Genomic DNA, 20,163 nt, shown 5'->3' with positions numbered 1-20,163 from the left:
TTTATTTCGTGTCGCATGAGCGGCACGTGGGTGTTATGCGAGGCGCGTGTTCTGTCCTATACTAAGGTTAATATCGTTTCAGTTGGTTGAGTTAGCAAATTCATTCCCATCTAGGTCTGTAATCTTAACCGCACCCCCCGAGAGTATGAACTTGACGAGGAAAGGTCCGGCCCAGTTAGGCTTAAACTTTCCGCGTGGATCGATGATGGTATCAAGCTATACCTCGCAAGTGCACGATTTTATCGTTGTACACTATTAAGGGTCGATCCCACAAGGAGCTAGGAAGATTTCTAATCGTTTTAACTCTACGGTTTAGCTAAGTCGACAATAATGGGAGAAAGTTATGCTAGAACGACTAACAATAAGGTAAATCAAACTAAAGAAGAAATAAGAGAAGAAGCAAGGTAGAATGAAAGGTTGTAAATCAAATGGATTAAAAACCTAAGACTCGGTTCTTCCCAAACAATTCGTAATTCCACACAATCAAATCTCTCGGCTAATCATAAGGGTAGTTAGGTGAGGAGGTGACGACTCTAATTCGCCTAAGACCCCCCTCTCGGGTTAGAAATAGGACACTAGTACTACCCACCAACCCCCCTCTCGGGTTCGAAGGTCGGAATCCTTAACCCAATACCCAACTACCCCAAAAACATGCATTTTCCCAAGGTAGTCCGGTTATTTGCTAAGGTCATTAAGCCCCATCAATTCCCGGGTCATCCCACTCCCTCTCTCGAGGGTCGATTTCAAACGCTAGATTAGAGGTGTCCTACCCCGGTTCTCCCTCTCGGTCTCAACCAAGGTTAACAATAAGGTCAAATCTCGGGCATCCAAATCACAACCTAACCAACTCTCGTTGGTGGTCAAGGGTCGTAAGTCAACACTACCCAAAAGTCAACCCATAAACCAAGTCATTCCTCTAACCTACCCTCACCAATTTCCCCAAATAATTAGCCTTTATGAAATTCAATTAGTGAAATTACTCATGTTGGGTCAAACCGAGCCCTAGTGGAGGACTACTCACTAATCATGGTCCTAATTGCAAAATAAACAATAAAGATGGAAACTTTGGTCACAAACATGGTGGGAAGATGGAATTTACTACTAAACATGCAACAATCCAACAATAGGCGTAAAGGAAGATGATTTAATCTAATAACAAGGTTGATTAAACTAAAAGACACAATCTTTAAACAAATCAACTCAAAGATTAAGTCTTTGAGGACAACTATCCAAGGATGAACAAATGAAAGAGAAACAAAGGAGAGATGAACAATGAAAAGATGAACATGATGAAAATAACAACAACAAACAAACAACAACAACAATTTTAACATAAACAATCAACAAACATGAAAGAGGAACAAAATGTAAACAAATGAAAATAGGGAGAGAATTAATACCAACACAATAGCAAAAGAGGAATTTAGATAGAAATAATAAAGAAGGAAATCCTTCAATCTTCTTACAAACCCAAATTCAATCACTAATTGATTGAAGAATTTCTCTAATTAAGGAAAGATTAACAAAGAGATTAACAAAGTTTTAAGCTTGAAAGGGTAATTATTCTGGATCTAGGGTTGTGTATGTAAAAGGGGTTTAAGAGGGGGTATTTATAGGTTCCACAAGGATTAGGACAGAAATTGAAATGGGCTTTGAAACACGTATACGCACTCCCGGCCGGTCAACCGGCCGCCGGTGCTTTGGCCGGCTGGGAGATCTCTGGAAGTTTGAACGAGTTTTGGAAGTCATCAGGTATGCACGGCCGGTCGACCATTTCTGGGTCCCCGACCGGCCGGGACACCTTTGACCTTGAATCTTGACTTTTGCCTTTGGGAACTCCCGGTAAATGCTGCTAGTGCCACGGTCATTTGACCGGCTGGGAGATTCCTGTAAACTCCTTCAATTCTTTTGTTTCTCAGCCAATGCGTTTTCCCAGCCGGCTAGCCGGCTGCCGGGCCACCGGCTGGGGATACTCCTTCCTTGTTTCTTCCTTCATTTCATGTATATATGTGCTCCCAGCCGGCTGGCCGGCTACCGGCCTACCGGCTGAGAGTACTCCTCAGCATCATTTCCTTCATCTTTCATGCGTGGCTTAGTATTCCCGTCTTTCTAGCTTCATTTCGCCCGTTCCCGCCTCGATTTCTGCAAGGGGGCCACAGTGTCATAGTAAAGGGAATCGGGACAAGAAACAAGAGGAAAGGGGGTACAAAACCGCCTCAAATGGAGTCGAATATGCATGAAAATAGAGGGAAAAAGGGTGCAAAATGGTCCTATATCAACCTCCCCACACTTGAGCCTTACTCGTCCCCGAGTAAGTCCCAAAACTAATGTACAAAGCATTAGTATGATAGATATGGAGAGTGGATGCACAATGTAAGCATCACTCAACTAAACTACTATTTAAGCCGATCGAGTATTAGCGCACTCAACGCCCCTTCAACTCACAATTTGACACCCATGAGGGGAGAGTGCCCTATTGCAAGGCAAGTCGGGTCATGCTACAAAACTTTTGACACATTCATCATGAAAGCACGTAATCAACAAATAGAATGCATTTAACAAAAGATGGTCCACTTTCCTCATCTAAGTGGCCGAATTTTTCAAATAACAAAACACGGTCTTGGTCGGGAGTACCGTCTCAGAAGTGCCAATTGAGGTGCCAACCCCCTAAATGTGACAAAAGCAACCCTTGTGTGACCAATGCTCAAGAAACAAATTCGAGAGCGGGGAAAGGGAAGAAAGGGGAAGTCCTCCGAGAATTACAAAACCGACACAAGATTCAACCAAGAGACCCATGACTAAGGGGACCAAGGCAACGTCATCCTCACGGTTTTCACTCGTCACTCAATGAAAGAACAAGGTGATTTTTGTGACAAAAAGTAACCAAAATCACTCAACTAACTCGACTGGCGAAAACGTGCCCGCAATCTAGTGTGTAAAACCGTCCTATGTCCAATGAAATGCAAACAATTGGAAAATGCACAAAACATGAAGCAAAGGTTACAACGGGGCTAAGGAGAAGGTCGAAACGGGATTGGTGCAAGCACCGATTGGACATGTGGGGCTCAAATCAAGAATCGTCGACACATCACATCCCATCTCTTATTGCAACACATGAGACACGTCTATGCCCTAACATAGCAATGATGACCAAAACTATGCAAAAATTGCATAAACCCAACTCAAGTAGGAGAATTTTTGATAAAACTCCTTTTATTTCAACAAATGGTAACGTCTACACCGTAACAACGACTCGGTTTCCCAAGCCATGCAAAAAATGTGCAAACCCGACTCATCTTTGGAAAAACATCAATTTGCCCCTTTTTATTTAGCAACGGCTTTTTCTACCCCTTTAAATGATGAGTAGGGGTGTTGCTTGCCTTTTTCTTTTTCTTGACAACAAACAAATATATACAACACAACTCATTTTTTTTTTGATTTTTCATGACTTTTTCACTTTTCTATTTTGTTTTTCATTTCTTTTTTTTTTTTTTTTTTTTTTTTTCAAAACCTCTTATTTATATATAAAGCCAAATCATACCAAATTCCGACCCAAATGGATATGTATACTATCCATCACTATGCCCCAAATCACCTCCTACAACACAACTACAAAAACCGACCAATTCTTGATTAAGGAAGGGTGGTTATGGGAATGTGAAAAGGCTAAGCTCAAGGGGGGTGAATCAAAAAGGGAACTAATGTAGGGGAGAAAATAAGGCTATTTAGCTATGTGAGGGTCATAAAAACTGATTTTTGCTTCATATCATGCGCACAAAAATGTAATGCAAATTCATGGTCTAAGGACGATGCGACACACTTATGCGTAATGATGTGACACGCCTCGCGAGGAGACCTACTCTCGAACCTAGATGAGGGCGGGGTATGAATGTACCCACCCTAGGAGGCTCTACTCTTACCTTTGAGTAGCTAAGTCGAGCCAAAGGTCTAGTCTACGGCCCTAGGTCTCACAAGATCGGTCCAAACTCATTGGTCAAGCCCTCCTTCCTCGGCTAACTAAGAGGCCACGGGTGCGAGTCACGAGGAGGGGAAAGGCATAATTGGGCACATTAGCTCATCATGGGGGTACTTGGTTCCCTTCCTTTGACCATGTTCTTCCTTAAAAACTTATTTACAAACTTAATGCAAAAAGAAAGAAATGCAACATATATTTACATGTGAACAAATGCATGCGAAAATTTAAACAAACATGAAATGAAACGTGCAACAAATTGGCTAATCCTAGCAGCACATCAACACCAAAATTCCAAACGGTCTCCCAAGGAGACACCCAAAGCAACAAAATTCTCATTCTCCTTCAAAATATCCAAGATACCAAAAAGAAAGAATAGTAAAAGGAGCAAGAGATAGGAAGGATTATACCAAGCGGTCTTCTAGCTCCTTTCTGCCTCAAGTGGTCAATGTGACATGCCAAAGGTTAGACAAAACATATATATACAATGCAATTTTTTTTTTTTTTTTGAATTTTTCAGAAATTTTTCAATTTTTAGGCATTTTATTTAATTTATAAACATTTACAATTATAAACAAATATTCACAAGAGTGATATTTCCCTCCCCACACTTGAGATGTACATTGTCCTCAATGGACAAAAGCATAGGGAGTGAATAAGAAAAAGAAAGGAACATATTTTTTTAATTTTTGATTTTTCAAAGGGAAAAATAACATTTTTTTATGATTTTTGATATAAGAACTCCCTCCCCACACTTATTTATTTACATTACTTCCAAATGGAAATAAATGTGTGGAGGGATTTTTAATTAAAAGACATGTTTTTTGTTTTTTTTTTAGGCCCTCCCCACACTTATTTATAGACATGGGAGGGCAATTTAGTGAAAGAAATTAACATGTTTTTTGTGGTTTTAAGCATTTTTTTAATTTTTTTTTTGGTTGGTGTTTTTTTTTTTTTTTTTTTTTTTTTTTTTTTTTTTTAGCAAAATGCAATGCATGCTCTATTTTATATGCAAAATTTAAATGACAATGCAAATTTATGCTAGGTGAATGCAATTACTAAATGCGACAAAATATTACAAATTGAAATCTAATGCAATCCTAGATGATGCAACTAAATGAGTTATCAACTAAATGCATGCGAAAAATTAAACGTGAAGGAGAGAATTTGGATAAGAGGGAGGGATCGTACTTGTCATTTGGATTGAATATGGGGAGCATACCGAAGGCTTTGGATTGAAAAGGGAAAAGGAAGTGGAGCCCTCATTACTAGGCTCTACTCAAACTCGTCATCACCATCACCTTCTCCATCATCTTCTCCATCATCATCACCTTGAAGTGCCCCGAACTCGGACTCACGGATGAAATCGTCCGTGTTCAATTGGGCACCCGAGCTGAAATCCTCCAACCCCGAGCTCATGCCGACAAACATCTCCGGGTTCCCTCCGGCACCACTAGACCCGCCCTCTTGGAAGATAGAAGGGGCACCCCCGAACCACCTCGCCCCATGTCCCTCCTCTTGAGTGGTAGGCGGGGTGGGAAAGACGGGGGCGCTAAAGTAGTCGGGCCGCATATTAATATCTCCGTAGCGGAAGGTCCCATCTTCCGGATGTCCGCCATCCGGGAATAAATAGTAAGAGGGGTGAAGGCCGGAGGGGTGCTTGTATTGGTGCCTCATCATATCATCATAAACCGGGAATTGACCAAGGCAGTGATCATAGTAAATCCGGTCAAGCCGTTGTTGAAGCCCAAGCCGCTCACCGGCGGCGTTTGTCATATTAATCTTCATCTCCTCCATGAAGGAAATGAGGTCGGCATGGAGAGGGGGTGATTGCATTGGTTGGTGACTAGAGGAGTCCTCTTCTTGTTGGGAGGGCCCGGGAGCAAAAGGAGTAGATGGTGTGGCATACCGCAAGGTAGACCTTGCGGGAATGATAGGACGGCCACGAGTATACCGAAGATTCGGGTTGATTTGTTGGGGAATAGAGGGGTCTTCAAGATTTTCAATTTCAAGCAAATAATACTCGGAGTTAGGCACTACTTTCATCTTGTCGGGATTGGGAAGAGGGATAGAATTTCGGTCAACTCCATCCACCCGAATTTGCCAATAGTCAAGGCCATCATTCGGGTTGGTCTTCAACCAACCGAGGTTGTGGTGGATATAATTCTTGAACAACATTGTATCACCAATCATGTACCGCATCCCACTCAAGTTGACCCTCCGATTTAGCCTCTTTACCAAATGGGTGATGAGTCCACCCACGACGACGGCCGTATTAGAGGCCGGAGAATTGCTAAGCCTTTGTAATGTAAGGGCCAAGTGGTGGGCAATGTCAATTTTGAAAGTAGTGGGGTTGGAACGAAGATAAGAGCCGAGAATTTCCAACTCTTCCGTTCGGAAATTGTGATTTTCCTCACGGCCGAAAACAGTCCACCCCATGAACCTATGCCAAACCCGTATAGCCGCATTATGGACAGTGTTGGCGGCTCTCTTGACCCCCGGAACATCATCTAAACCCGTAATAGCCTTCCATAAGGCCCCATGGTCAAAGGTCTCGGGTGCCTTGTGAGGAGGGCTTGTGTCAAGCCCGAAATGGGAAGCAAAGGTCGCAAGGGTCAAGGAGTAGTCCTTGTTCATCAACCGGAAATTCAAAAAGGCAACCTTTTGGGTTTGGCGATGCTTGTCAAGACGAAGGGAACTCAAAAACTCCCAAGTGAGACGGGCATAGGTTTTCTCATGTATCCCGTACATCATTTTCATGCCCACCCCATCAAATAAGTCAAGAGTAACTTGGTCTAGCCCTAACTCCCGCATAGATTGTCTATCAATAAATCGGGTGGGGGCAATGGGGCGTCTTTTGAATAAAACAAATTTACCTTTCATTGTGATGGAAACGAATTGGACATCCGGGAAGTCGGGATCGGTGCTCATGTCGGTCGCCGCCGCCGCTACCGCCTCCGCTTGTTGAAGTGCCAAATCCCCCCTTCTCACTCTTTTCTTTGGGGCCATTTTTGTGTGGTTTGATGGAGGGTAAATGTAGGGAAGTGGTGTTTGTGGTTTTGTGGGTGGTAGTTGGGTGGTTGGGTGGTGGTAGGGGGTGGTGGTAGTGGTTGTTGGTGGGAATGAAGGAGGGAGGATAGGGTTAGAGTGAGAGATGAGAGAAGAAGGGGGTCGAAAAAAATGAAGGATTTAGGGGTGATTATGTGTTAAAAACACGATCAGAATACTCCCAGCCGGTCAGGAGACCGGCCGCCGGTCACCCGGCTGGGAGAACGTGTGATTTTCAAAATTCTTTAAAAGGCATCAGAAGACTCCCAGCCGGTCAGAAGGCCGGCCGCCGGTCACCCGGCTGGGAGGTCACTCAATCCCCAATTCCTTCATACATGCATTCCCAGCCGGTGGGCCGGCTGCCGGCCTGCCGGATGGGACTTCTCTCAAGGGTGAATTTGGCTCACATCTCATGTATACGTACTCCCAGCCGGTGGACCGGCTGCCGGCCTGCCGGCTGGGAGGACTCTTCCTTGTGAATTCGTCAAAAAAATATGGATTTTACAAAAACTTCCCAGCCGGTCAGAAGACCGGCCGCCGGTCGCCCGGCTGGGAATACACTCCATCACGTTTTTCTCCAATGTACCCCTATTCCATTTCCCATCATCTATTGGCCTCGATTTCCGTGTTTTCGACTTTCAAACCCGATTCAAGATGTCGGATAAAGGCCAATAAATGGTCAAACGCTTGTTCATCATACAAAAACCCCAAATCTCCAACAATCGTGACCGACAACAATCAAATTGACAAGTAGTATCCATCCAAAATTCCTCAAATTCTACCTAAATTCAAGATATATACAAAGTTGCATGGGTTGCCTCCCATGTAGCGCCCTTGTTTAATGTCGTAGGCTCGACGGAGTTAAGAATCACAATCAATAATTTAGAAGATAGGTGGCGATGGAGCTCACATTCTTGATGATAGGGATTCCGGCAACGTAGTGCTTGAGCCTTTGCCCGTTCACCTTGAAGGATTGATCCCCATCGGATATTTCAATAGCACCATGTGGAAAGACCCGGACCACGGTGAAGGGTCCCGACCACTTAGACTTGAGCTTCCCCGCAAACAACTTGAACCTTGAGTTAAAGAGGAGAACCAACTCTCCCTCCTTGAACTCTCTCCGAATGATGGCCTTGTCATGAAATCTTTTGGTCCTCTCCTTATACAATCTAGAGCTCTCATAAGCCTCTAGCCTAAATTCTTCAAGCTCATTGATGTCAATTAGCCGCTTCTCTCCGGCGCTTTTCAAGTCAAAGTTAAGGAGGCGGATTGCCCAATGCGCCTTGTGCTCCAACTCAACCGGCAAATGACAAGGCTTCCCGTACACCAACCGGAACGGTGAAGTTCCTATTGGTGTTTTGAAAGCGGTCCGGTAAGCCCACAATGCATCATTTAGCTTGGTAGACCAATCTTTCCTTGACCGGCTCACGGTCTTTTCAAGGATCATCTTGATCTCGCGGTTAGAGATTTCGGCTTGGCCGTTAGCTTGTGGGTGATAAGCAAGACTCCGCCTATGTTGCACCCCATGCTTCTTAAGTAGAGCATCAAGAGTCCTTTCCCGGAAATGAGTTCCACGGTCACTAATCACAATTCGTGGAACTCCAAACCGTGGGAATATGATCGTCTCCATGAGTTTGGTCACTGATTTTGCGTCACAAGTCTTTGTTGGGATAGCTTCAACCCACTTGCTCACGTAGTCCACCGCTACAAGGATATACTCATTCCCATTTGAAGAGGGAAAAGGGCCTTGATAGTCAAGGCCCCATACGTCGAATATCTCCACTTCAAGTATGTAGTTCATTGGCATTTCATGCCTCTTTGAAATGTTACCACTTCTTTGGCATTTGTCACACTTCTTGACGTAGGTGGCCACATCGTGAAATAGGGAAGGCCAAAAGAATCCACATTGGAGCACCCTTGCGGCGGTTTTTCGTGAACTACCATGCCCTCCACTTGGCATGTCATGGCAATGAGAGATTATGGGTTGGATTTCTTCATTTGGGATGCATCTTCTAATTATCCCGTCGGCACAAGCCTTGTAGAGGCACGGTTCTTCCCAAAAATAGTGCTTAAGGTCATGAAAGAATTTCTTCCTTTTATGGGAATCATAACCGTGTGGGACGACCCCGGATACCAAATAATTTACATAGTCCGCGTACCACGGGACATCCATCAAAGCAAGTGCGAATAGTTGATCATCCGGTAATGTGTCATCAATTGGAAATCCATCCTTATCCTTGACATGGAGTAGCCGAGAAAGATGATCGGCTACCACATTTTCTACACCTTTCTTGTCTCTAATCTCGATATCGAACTCTTGTAACAATAGTATCCACCAAATCAAGCGTGGTTTCGACTCCTTCTTGACTAGCAAGTGCCGCAATGCCGTGTGATCGGTGTGCACAATTACCTTAGAGCCCACTAAATAGGAACGAAACTTGTTCATGGCATATATGACCGCCAAAAGCTCCTTTTCGGTGGTAGTGTAATGTGATTGAGCTTCATCCAAAGTCTTGCTTGCATAATATATGGCATGGAGTTTACCATTCTTCTTTTGTCCTAGCACCGCTCCCACCGCCACATCACTAGCATCGCACATCAACTCGAAAGGTTCTCCCCAAGTGGGAGGTTGCATGATTGGAGCGGTGATGAGAGCTTCCTTCAACCTATTGAATGCATCCAAACACTCATTAGTAAATTCAAATGGCACATCTTTTCCAAGCAACAATGTTAAGGGTCGGGCAATCAAAGAAAAATCCTTGATGAATCTCCGGTAAAAACCGGCATGCCCAAGAAAACTCCTAATTCCTTTAACATTAGTGGGAGGGGGTAAAGTTTTGATCACTTCTATCTTGGCTTGATCAACTTCCAAGCCCTTACTTGACACTATATGACCCAAAACAACCCCGGATGTCACCATGAAGTGACATTTCTCCCAATTCAAGACTAGACCACTCTCTTGACATCTTTTCAAGACCTTACCCAAATTAGCTAGACATCCATCAAATGAGGTGCCTACGACGGAGAAATCGTCCATAAACACCTCCATGATATTCTCAACATATTCGGAAAATATAGCTAGCATGCATCTTTGAAATGTGGCCGGCGCATTGCAAAGCCCAAAGGGCATGCGCCTATAAGCAAAGGTGCCAAATGGGCACGTGAATGTGGTCTTTTCTTGGTCATTAGGGTGAATCGGGATTTGGAAAAACCCCGAAAACCAATCAAGGTAGCAAAAGTGAGAATGTTGGGCAAGTCTTTCCAACATTTGGTCAAGGAAAGTGAGGGGGAAATGGTCTTTCCTAGTTGCCTTGTTGAGGCGCCTATAGTCTATACACATTCTCCACCCGGTTGTGACTCTTGTTGGAATTAGTTCATTCTCATCATTGGTGACTACTGTGACCCCGCCCTTCTTCGGCACAACATGCACCGGGCTCACCCATGCACTATCGGAGATAGGGTAAATTATGCTTGCATCATAGAGCTTCAACACCTCCTTCCTAACCACTTCTTTCATAGCGGGGTTAAGGCGGCGTTGAGGCTCAATGGAAGATGCACTCTCATCCTCCAAGTGAATGCGATGGGTGCAAAAAGAAGGGCTAATCCCCTTAATATCATCAATTGAGTACCCAATGACATCCTTGTACTTTCTTACAACATCAAGTAACTTTTGAAGTTCGGTGTCATTGAGTGCACTATTGACAATAATAGGGTAAGTGTCATTAGGGCCAAGGAAAGCATGTTTAAGAGTAGAGGGAAGAGGTTTCAACTCCACTTCAGGAGGCGTAGATCTCTCCTCCTTTTTACCATCTCCTCTCAAGCTTTCAAATTCTTTGTCCGGGTCTTCTTCAATTGTTGCTTCCATAGCTAAAGCATACTCCCGGTGCTCCTTGCAATCTTTTACCTTGCCCTCAAGGAACCCTTGCAACCCCTTGTCTTCATCAAATTTCTTCATATCAACCCATTCTTCTACCACATCAATCATATAACAAGACTTTTCTTCCGAAGGCTCTTTCATAGCCTTGTTCAAGGAGAATTCAACCTTATCTTCACCCACTTGCAAAGAAAGCTTCCCATTCTTCACATCAATCATGGCACCCCCCGTAGCAAGGCAAGGGCGCCCCAATATGATGGGAATATTTGAGTCTTCGGGGATGTCCATTACATAGAAATCACATGGAAATGCAAGTTTCCCCACCTTGAGCGGGACATCCTCCACAAGACCAATCGGGTATCTTACCGACCTATCCGCAAGTTGGAGAGAAACCCTTGTTGGTGAAAGCTCATAACCTTTCAACTTCTTGAAAATTTTGAGGGGCATAAGACTAATGCTTGCCCCCAAATCACACAAAGCCCTCTCAATGTGCACGGTCCCAATCTTACAAGGTATGGAAAAGCTCCCCGGGTCTTCAAGCTTTTGAGGAGCCTCATTCATGAGAATTGCACTACACTCCTTGGATAAGTTCACCGTGGTTGTCGGGCTCAAGGAGTTTTTGTTTGAGTTAAGCTCCTTCAAGAAATTTCCATAGCTTGGAATCTCCTTTACGGCATCAATGAAAGGCATGGTAATGTTGATACCCTTCATCATGTCCATGAACTTCCCATACTTTTGTTCAAGTTTGGCTCTTGCCAACCTTTGTGGAAAGGGAATCGGTGGCACATAAGTTCTTACAACTTGTTGTTGAGGCTCTTCAACCACCTTTGTTGGTTCATCAATCAATCTTGGAGTTTCCACAACAACTTCCACGAGTTCATCTTCTCCCTCCTTTTCTTCAATTACCTTAGGAGGTTCAACCCCAACTTGAGGTTCAATGACATTACCCGGTCTACTACTCTTCCTCTTCTTGACAAATTCCCGGTCTTCCAAATCTCGACCACTCCTCAAGTGGATAGCATTCATGGTTTTGGGATTTTCCTCGGTTTTACCCGGGAATTTCCCTTGGGAGGCTTGTAGTTGGCTCATTTGGGTAGCCAATTGGGAGATTTGGTTGTCCGTCATTCGTTTAGAAGCTTGCATTTGGGTCCTAAGTTGGTTGATGGATGAGGTTATCTCGTCATGTTTTTGAGTGGAATGGTTGATGAATTGTGTTTGAGTATTGACAAGTTGGTTTTGGGAAGTCATCAATTGTTCCATCATGAGTTCCAAGCTTGACTTTGGTTGGGTATTTTGTTGGAAAGGTTGGGTGGTTTGTTGGAAAGGTTGGGTGGTTTGTTGGAAAGGTTGGGTGGTTGGGTGGTTGGTGGGTTAAGTGATTGAAATTGTTGTCTTGGTTGGAAGGTTCTTCCTTGGAAACCCGGTGGACCTTGATTGAATGTTGTGTTTTGTTTTAGAGTTTGGAAGTTTGGTTGTTGTGATTTTTGTTGGAAGGTTGGGTTTTGGACATTTTGAGAGCCATAGGAGAAGTTTGGGTGGGCTCTCAATCCGGGGTGATATTGGTTGTTGTTAAATGCTTGCTTGGCCGGACTAGACTCCCATATCCCGTTCACTTGCTCCATACAACTTCCATCTCCAACCACCAAAGGACACTCATTGGGTGGGTGTCCTTGGTCTCCACAAAGCTCACAACTATAGACTTGGTTCCTCATAGAAGAATTGCTAGATGTTTTGCTTGAGCTCATCAAGGCTACTTGTTGCTTAAGCTCTTCTATCATCTCTTTCACCTCCACATTGTTGGCCGATTCGACCGTTGACTTACCTTTCCTCTTGTGCCTATCATTGTTCCAATGAAAGGTACGAGAAGCCATTTCTTCAATAAGCTCTTTCGCCGTCTTGTGATCAATTTTATCCAACGCTCCCTTCCCCGAGCCGGAATCAAGGTTCATCTTCATCTCATTGTTTAACCCTTCATATAAATTGTTGATGAGCTCATCATCCCCAATACCGTGGTGAGGACATAGCCTTTTGAGGCCCTTGTATCTCTCCCATGCTTCATAAAGGGTCTCATCTTCTTGTTGGGTGAACCTTTGGAGCTCACTCTTGATTCTTGCGGTTCGTTGGGGTGGGAAATACTTGTTGAGAAAAGCCTTAGAGACATCATCCCAAGTCCGAAGAGAGTCGGGTTCACAACTTTTAAGCCACTCCTTGGCACTTCCCCTCAAGGAGTAAGGGAAAAGCCTAAGGCGTACGGCATCTTCCGTGACTCCATTGGCCTTGAACATGTCACAACTATCCAAGAACTCGTTGAGATGCTCGTTGGGGTTTTCGGTGGCTCCCCCTCCGAATTGGTTCCCTTGGACAAGTTGTAGCAAGGTGGCTTTCACATCAAAATTGTTGGCTTGAATAGGTGGCTTCACAATACTCGGATTCACCACCTTTTTCGGAGCCAAGTTATCTCTCATAGGAACCGCGGCCATTGTTACTTCCGTTTCCGGTGTTGCAAAAGGATTTTCGAAAGTTTCAAAGACCCGTGGTTCTTCTTGAAGGTTCTCAATTACTGGATTTTCTTGAGGAATCGGTGTTTCTATAAGCCCTCTTCTACGGAGTGAATTTAGTCTTCTTGCGGTTGCTTCGATCTCGTGGTCAATCGGACGTATTGGTTGACCTCTTCGAGCTCTCCTAACCATGCAAGAAATCCTACACACTCAAGAGAGGGATTAGAAACAAAAGACTTAGTCTAAACAAGAACGAAAACAATTAATATCTAGCCAAACTCCCCGGCAACGGCGCCAAAAACTTGATGGTATCAAGCTATACCTCGCAAGTGCACGATTTTATCGTTGTACACTATTAAGGGTCGATCCCACAAGGAGCTAGGAAGATTACTAATCGTTTTAACTCTACGGTTTAGCTAAGTCGACAATAATGGGAGAAAGTTATGCTAGAACGACTAACAATAAGATAAATCAAACTAAAGAAGAAATAAGAGAAGAAGCAAGGTAGAATGAAAGGTTGTAAATCAAATGGATTAAAAACCTAAGACTCGGTTCTTCCCAAACAATTCGTAATTCCACACAATCAAATCTCTCGGCTAATCACAAGGGTAGTTAGGTGAGGAGGTGACGACTCTAATTCGCCTAAGACCCCCCTCTCGGGTTCGAAATAGGACACTAGTACTACCCACCAACCCCCCCTCTCGGGTTCGAAGGTCGGAATCCTTAACCCAATACCCAACTACCCCAAAAACATGCATTTTCCCAAGGTAGTCCGGTTATTTGCTAAGGTCATTAAGCCCCATCAATTCCCGGTCATCCCACTCCCTCTCTCGAGGGTCGATTTCAAACGCTAGATTAGAGGTGTCCTACCCCGGTTCTCCCTTTCGGTCTCAACCAAGGTTAACAATAAGGTCAAATCTCGGGTATCCAAATCACAACCTAACCAACTCTCGTTGGTGGTCAAGGGTCGTAAGTCAACACTACCCAAAAGTCAACCCATAAACCAAGTCATTCCTCTAACCTACCCTCACCAATTTCCCCAAATAATTAGCCTTTATGAAATTCAATTAGTGAAATTACTCATGTTGGGTCAAACCGAGCCCTAGTGGAGGACTACTCACTAATCATGGTCCTAATTGCAAAATAAACAATAAAGATGGAAACTTTGGTCACAAACATGGTGGGAAGATGGAATTTACTACTAAACATGCAACAATCCAACAATAGGCGTAAAGGAAGATGATTTAATCTAATAACAAGGTTGATTAAACTAAAAGACACAATCTTTAAACAAATCAACTCAAAGATTAAGTCTTTGAGGACAACTATCCAAGGATGAACAAATGAAAGAGAAACAAAGGAGAGATGAACAATGAAAAGATGAACAATGATGAAAATAACAACAACAAACAAACAACAACAACAATTTTAACATAAACAATCAACAAACATGAAAGAGGAACAAAATGTAAACAAATGAAAATAGGGAGAGAATTAATACCAACACAATAGCAAAAGAGGAATTTGGATAGAAATAATAAAGAAGGAAATCCTTCAATCTTCTTACAAACCCAAATTCAATCACTAATTGATTGAAGAATTTCTCTAATTAAGGAAAGATTAACAAAGAGATTAACAAAGTTTTAAGCTTGAAAGGGTAATTATTCTGGATCTAGGGTTGTGTATGTAAAAGGGGTTTAAGAGGGGGTATTTATAGGTTCCACAAGGATTAGGACAGAAATTGAAATGGGCTTTGAAACACGTATACGCACTCCCCGTGGTCGGTCAACCGGCCACGGTGCTGCTGGCCGGTGGGAGATCTCTGGAAGTTTGAACGAGTTTTGGAAGTCATCAGTATGCACGGCCGACCGGCCATTGCCGGTCCCGACCATTGCCGGCCCCCGACCGGCCGGGACACCTTTGACCTTGAATCTTGACTTTTGCCTTTGGGGAACTCCCGGTTAGACTGGCCATTCTGCCATTTGACCGGCCGGGAGATTCTGTAAACTCCTTCAATTCTTTTGTTTCTCGACCAATCGTTTTCCCGTAAATAGCCAGCTTGCTGTCGGCACCGGTCTGGTGGGGATACTCCTTCCTTGTTTCTTCCTTCATTTCATGTATATATGTTATCCCGTACGGCTGGTGGTGGCTCATTACCTCTGGTGAGAGTACTCCTCAGCATCATTTCCTTCATCTTTCATGCGTGGCTTAGTATTCCCGTCTTTCTAGCTTCATTTCGCCCGTTCCCGCCTCGATTTCTGCAAGGGGGCCATAGTGTCATAGTAAAGGGAATCGGGACAAGAAACAAGAGGAAAGGGGGTACAAAACCGCCTCAAATGGAGTCGAATATGCATGAAAATAGAGGGAAAAAGGGTGCAAAATGGTCCTATATCAACCGACAGGTAGGAGAGCTCTGACCGATTTGAGCACCAAGTCTCCTTCTTTGATGTTCCTGGGCTTAACCCGTTTATTAAAGACTCGTTTGATACGTGCCTGATAGGTTTGTACATTATGTAATGCCCACAATCTTCGTTCATCCAAGAGGATGAGTTCCTCATATCTATCTCTATTCCATTCAGCCTCTGGAATTTGACTTTCGAGCAAAATGGTAGGGATGGAATCTCTAGTTCGACAGGTTGTACATCTTCCATACCATAAGTTAGAAAGAAAGGAGTGGCCCTAGTGGGCATCCTAACTGATGTGCGATAACCCCATAACGCAAAGGTATTTTGCTAGGCCAATCTCGATAATTGTCGATCATTTTCTTGAGGATCGTGATGACATTTTTATTAGCTGCCTCTACCGCGCCATTAGTTTGAGGTCTATAAGGCGAGGAATGGTGGTGTTTGATTTTGTATTTGGAAAGCAATTGTGCAGCTTCGGCTTTGGAAATGTGACCCATTGTCACTAATGATCTCATGTGGGTAACCATATCGACAGATGATATTGGTTTGTATGAACTTTGGCATATGTTTAGCTGTAAGAGCAGTGTAGGATGCTGCTTCGACCCATTTGGTAAAATAGTCGATAGCTACCAAAATGAAACAATGACCTCCTGTTCCAAGTGGAGTGATTTTCCCAATGATGTCGATTCCCCAAACAGAAAACGGCCAAGGAGATGTCATGGTGTAAAGCATTGAGGGAGGGACGTGTTGCACATTCCCGAAGATTTGGCAATGATGGCAATGTCTCACGTATTTAATACAATCTGACTCCATTGTGGTCCAGTAGTATCCTAGACGCGAGATTTTCTTTGCCATCATGGGTCCACTCATGTGAGGACCGCATTCTCCATCGTGAACTTCTTCCATCACCTTTTGTGCCTGTGAATGATCAAGGCAACACAAGACTACACCAAGAGGTGTTCTTTTGTACAATTCTCCTTGCACGAGGAGGTATTGAGAGGCTAATAGGCATATGGCTTATTGTCCCCTCTTATCCATATCTGGTGGATATGTACCATTGAGTTTGAAGTTTAGAATAGCTTGAAACCAAGGATCCCCTGCACTTTGTTCTTCATCTGAGAGGAGGTTTACATAGGCTGGTTTAGAACGCCGTTCGATGCATACATGCATTTCTACATGTTGTCTGACATATTAATCAAAGATGCAAGTTTCACAAGAGCGTCTACAAATTGATTCGCTTCACGAGGCAGGTGTAGATAAGTGACTTGATCGAAGAATTGGGCAACTTGATCTATCCTAGCCTGATAGGGTGCTAGACTTTCACTTCGAGTTTTCAAAGATCCCGTAATTTGGTTAATGATCAAGTATGAGTCTCCGTGAACTCGAAGATTCTTGATGCCTAAACTTACTGCTGCTTGTAGACCAATGAGGCAAGCTTCATACTCTATCGCGTTATTTGTCACCTCGAAGTCGAGTTTGACAGAAAGCGGTGTATGCTCGCCTTCAGGAGAAATGAGCAACACTCCTATTCCAAATCCTCTTAACTTTGATGCCCCATCAAAATAAAGATGCCAAGAGTCTACACTGGTTTTCAAGATATCCTCATCTGAAAACGACCACATGTATATTGCTTGGGTGTCGTTGATAGGATTGTCTGCAAAAAACTCGGCAACGGCGCATCCCTTTATGACCTTCAGAGGTACGTATTTGAAATCGAACTCTGAGAGCATTAAGGTCCACCTTGCCAAACGTCCGTTGATAATGGGTTTCTCGAAGAGGTATTTGACGGGATCCATTTTAGAATACACCTTGACAGAGTAGCTAAGCATGTAGTGGCGTAGCTTCTTTGTTGCCCACACAAGAGCGAGGCATGTCTTTTCGAGAGGTGTGTAGTTATACTCGTATTCTAAGAACTTCTTACTAAGGTAGTAGATAGCTATTTCTTCCTTCCCAACAGTTTGTGCGAGCATAGCCCCTATGGCTGTTTTGGTTACTGTGAGATATAAACCAAGAGGTTGATCTCGTTGAGGAGGCATTAGCACTGGTGTCTTAGCCAGTATCTCATTAATCCTGTCAAGCGCCTTTTGACAGTCATCATCTCATATGGTATGATCTGTTTTCTTGAGCTTTTTGAAAATGGGTTCGCAGATCATAGTAAGCTTCGATATGAATCGGCTTATATACTATACTTTGAGTAGAAATCCTCTAACCTCCTTCTCTGTTTGGGGTTGCGGCATTTCGATTAGAGCTTTGATCTTAGACGGATCAATTTCTATTCCTCTCTGGTTGACGACATATCCCAGAAGCTTGCCTGACGTTACTCCGAATGCACATTTCTGAGGATTGAGCCTCATGTTGTACTTGCGCAATCTCAGGAAGAATTTGCGAAGGTTATCAATATGTCCCTTTCTATCCTTGGATTTGACAATCATATCATCGACGTACACCTCTACTTCTTTATGCATCATGTCGTGTAGCAAAGTGGTTGCAGTGCGTTGATATGTAGCTCCTGCATTGATTAGCCCGAATGGCATAACAATATAACAATATGTGCCCTATTGAGTAACGAAGGTTGTCTTATGCATGTCTTCTATGGCCATTTTGATCTAATTATACCCTGCATACCCGTCCATGAAGGATAACAACGCGTGATCCGCTATATTATCTACCAATATATCGATGTGTGGTACAGGAAAGTCGTCCTTAGGACTCGCTTTGTTCAAGTCTCTGAAATCAACACAAACCCGGATTCGTCCATCCTTTTTGGGTACGGGGACTATGTTAGCCACCCAGTTTGAATACTCGTAAACTTTGATGAACCCGGCTTTGAATTGTTTATCGACTTCTTCTTTGATCTTAAGAGCCCACTCGGTCCTCATCCGACGAAGCTTCTGTTTTACAGGTTTGAAACCTGGCTTGAATGGAATTCGATGTTATGCAATATCCCTGTCGATTCCCGGCATGTCCTTATAGGACCAAGCGAAAACGTCCTTGAACTCGTGTAGGAGGTCGATGAAATTGGCCCTTTCAGTTGGATTCAAGGTTGTCCCTATCCTAAGTTCTTAGGGTTCTAGTTCGGTTCCTACATTGATGGGTTCGGTGTTTTCTATAACTGGTGCCCCTTCCCCTCTTGTAGTATCTCTTTAACTATATAAGGAGGTAATTCGACTGAGTCTGGGTCAGGATCATCCTCATTATCATCGTAAATAGAATTGCATTCAGAATCAGACAAAGAGTAAGCAGAATCTGATTTATTCATATTAAATTTTGAAAATAGCTGAAACAAAGAAGCCATCTAGTCAGTAGTCAGTGGTGGTAAAGGGACAGCTGCTGGGACATTTCCTACTGTTACTATTTGATGATATGCTAGGAGAAACAAGGGGATGGGGAGTGATGACAGGAGAAGACTCTCTAGCGACTTCTCTAGACTCAGACTCTGATTCCGACTCCGACACCGACTCCGACTCGAATTCGTTGTCTCCAGGTTCTCCTTTGAACATATCTCCTTCTCCAGTGGTGACTTTGAAGAGCTTTCCTTGGTTATTAATCCATTTGATCGATTTTCTCCATCCTTTCTGCTGGTTTGAACTGGTGTTAGAGATCAATGATATGAGGCTGAAATGGTCATCTTGAAGTATCATGGTAATGATCTCATCCTACGCTGCTCTGACAAATCGGTCTTCTCCAAACAGAAGGCTAACAGCATGTTCGTCTAAACAAGGTGTTTGACGAGTTTTGACGGTAGGAACCGTTTCTAGAGGGATGAAGTAGAAATCGTGGAAGACCTCGATTCCAGCTAGTTGCATTCCTTTATAGTGCCAAGGTTCGGGAAACCTGTGAAAGTATTCTTGACTCCCTTCTCTAACGAAATATCCGTTTAGGGTGGGGAGATAGGGTCGCATCTGGATTCCTCTATCCTTACGGTTTTGGAATTGGGTGAGCATTTCTAAGGCTTCTTCTTTTGTGGGCTTGTATCCCAAACCTAGTGGTATCCTTTGAGAGTTTCCTTCCATGTAAGGTGTGAAGGTATTTTTCTTCGCAGGGTTTAATGGAATTCCTGGGAAGTATCCCTGGGACTTGAGTATGTGGTTGACCACTAAATTGGAGTATTGGTTGAAGTATAGAGGCGCTAGTTCACTTTCTACAAGGTTTATGCTCTGAAAGCCGCCAAGCTCATATACTGGGTATGTGACTACTTGGTTGCTTGACATTTTCTCTATTACAGCCTTGATAGGTGACGAAGTGATCGTAACTACTTTGCCATCTAGAGGAATCTTAATTTTCTAGTGCAAGGTGGATGTTACTGCTTTGGAATCGTGAATCCAAGGCCTTCCCAGAAGTATATTGAATGATGCTTCGATGTCC

General features: G+C 43.6%; 1 non-coding gene across 1 annotated transcript; it reads left to right on the top strand.

Moving 5' to 3' along the window:
* The first annotated feature begins 12,899 nt into the window (after positions 1-12,899).
* LOC141624358 (small nucleolar RNA R71) lies at positions 12,900-13,006 on the top strand. The gene has a single exon (XR_012534165.1). It is a non-coding gene; the product is annotated as a small nucleolar RNA R71 (small nucleolar RNA).
* Positions 13,007-20,163: the final 7,157 nt, after the last annotated feature.

Source organism: Silene latifolia, chromosome X, assembly GCF_048544455.1.
Source record: "Silene latifolia isolate original U9 population chromosome X, ASM4854445v1, whole genome shotgun sequence".
NCBI lineage: Eukaryota > Viridiplantae > Streptophyta > Magnoliopsida > Caryophyllales > Caryophyllaceae > Silene > Silene latifolia.
Note: the sequence above shows the minus strand (reverse complement) of the source record. Positions and strands in the feature narration are given on the sequence as shown.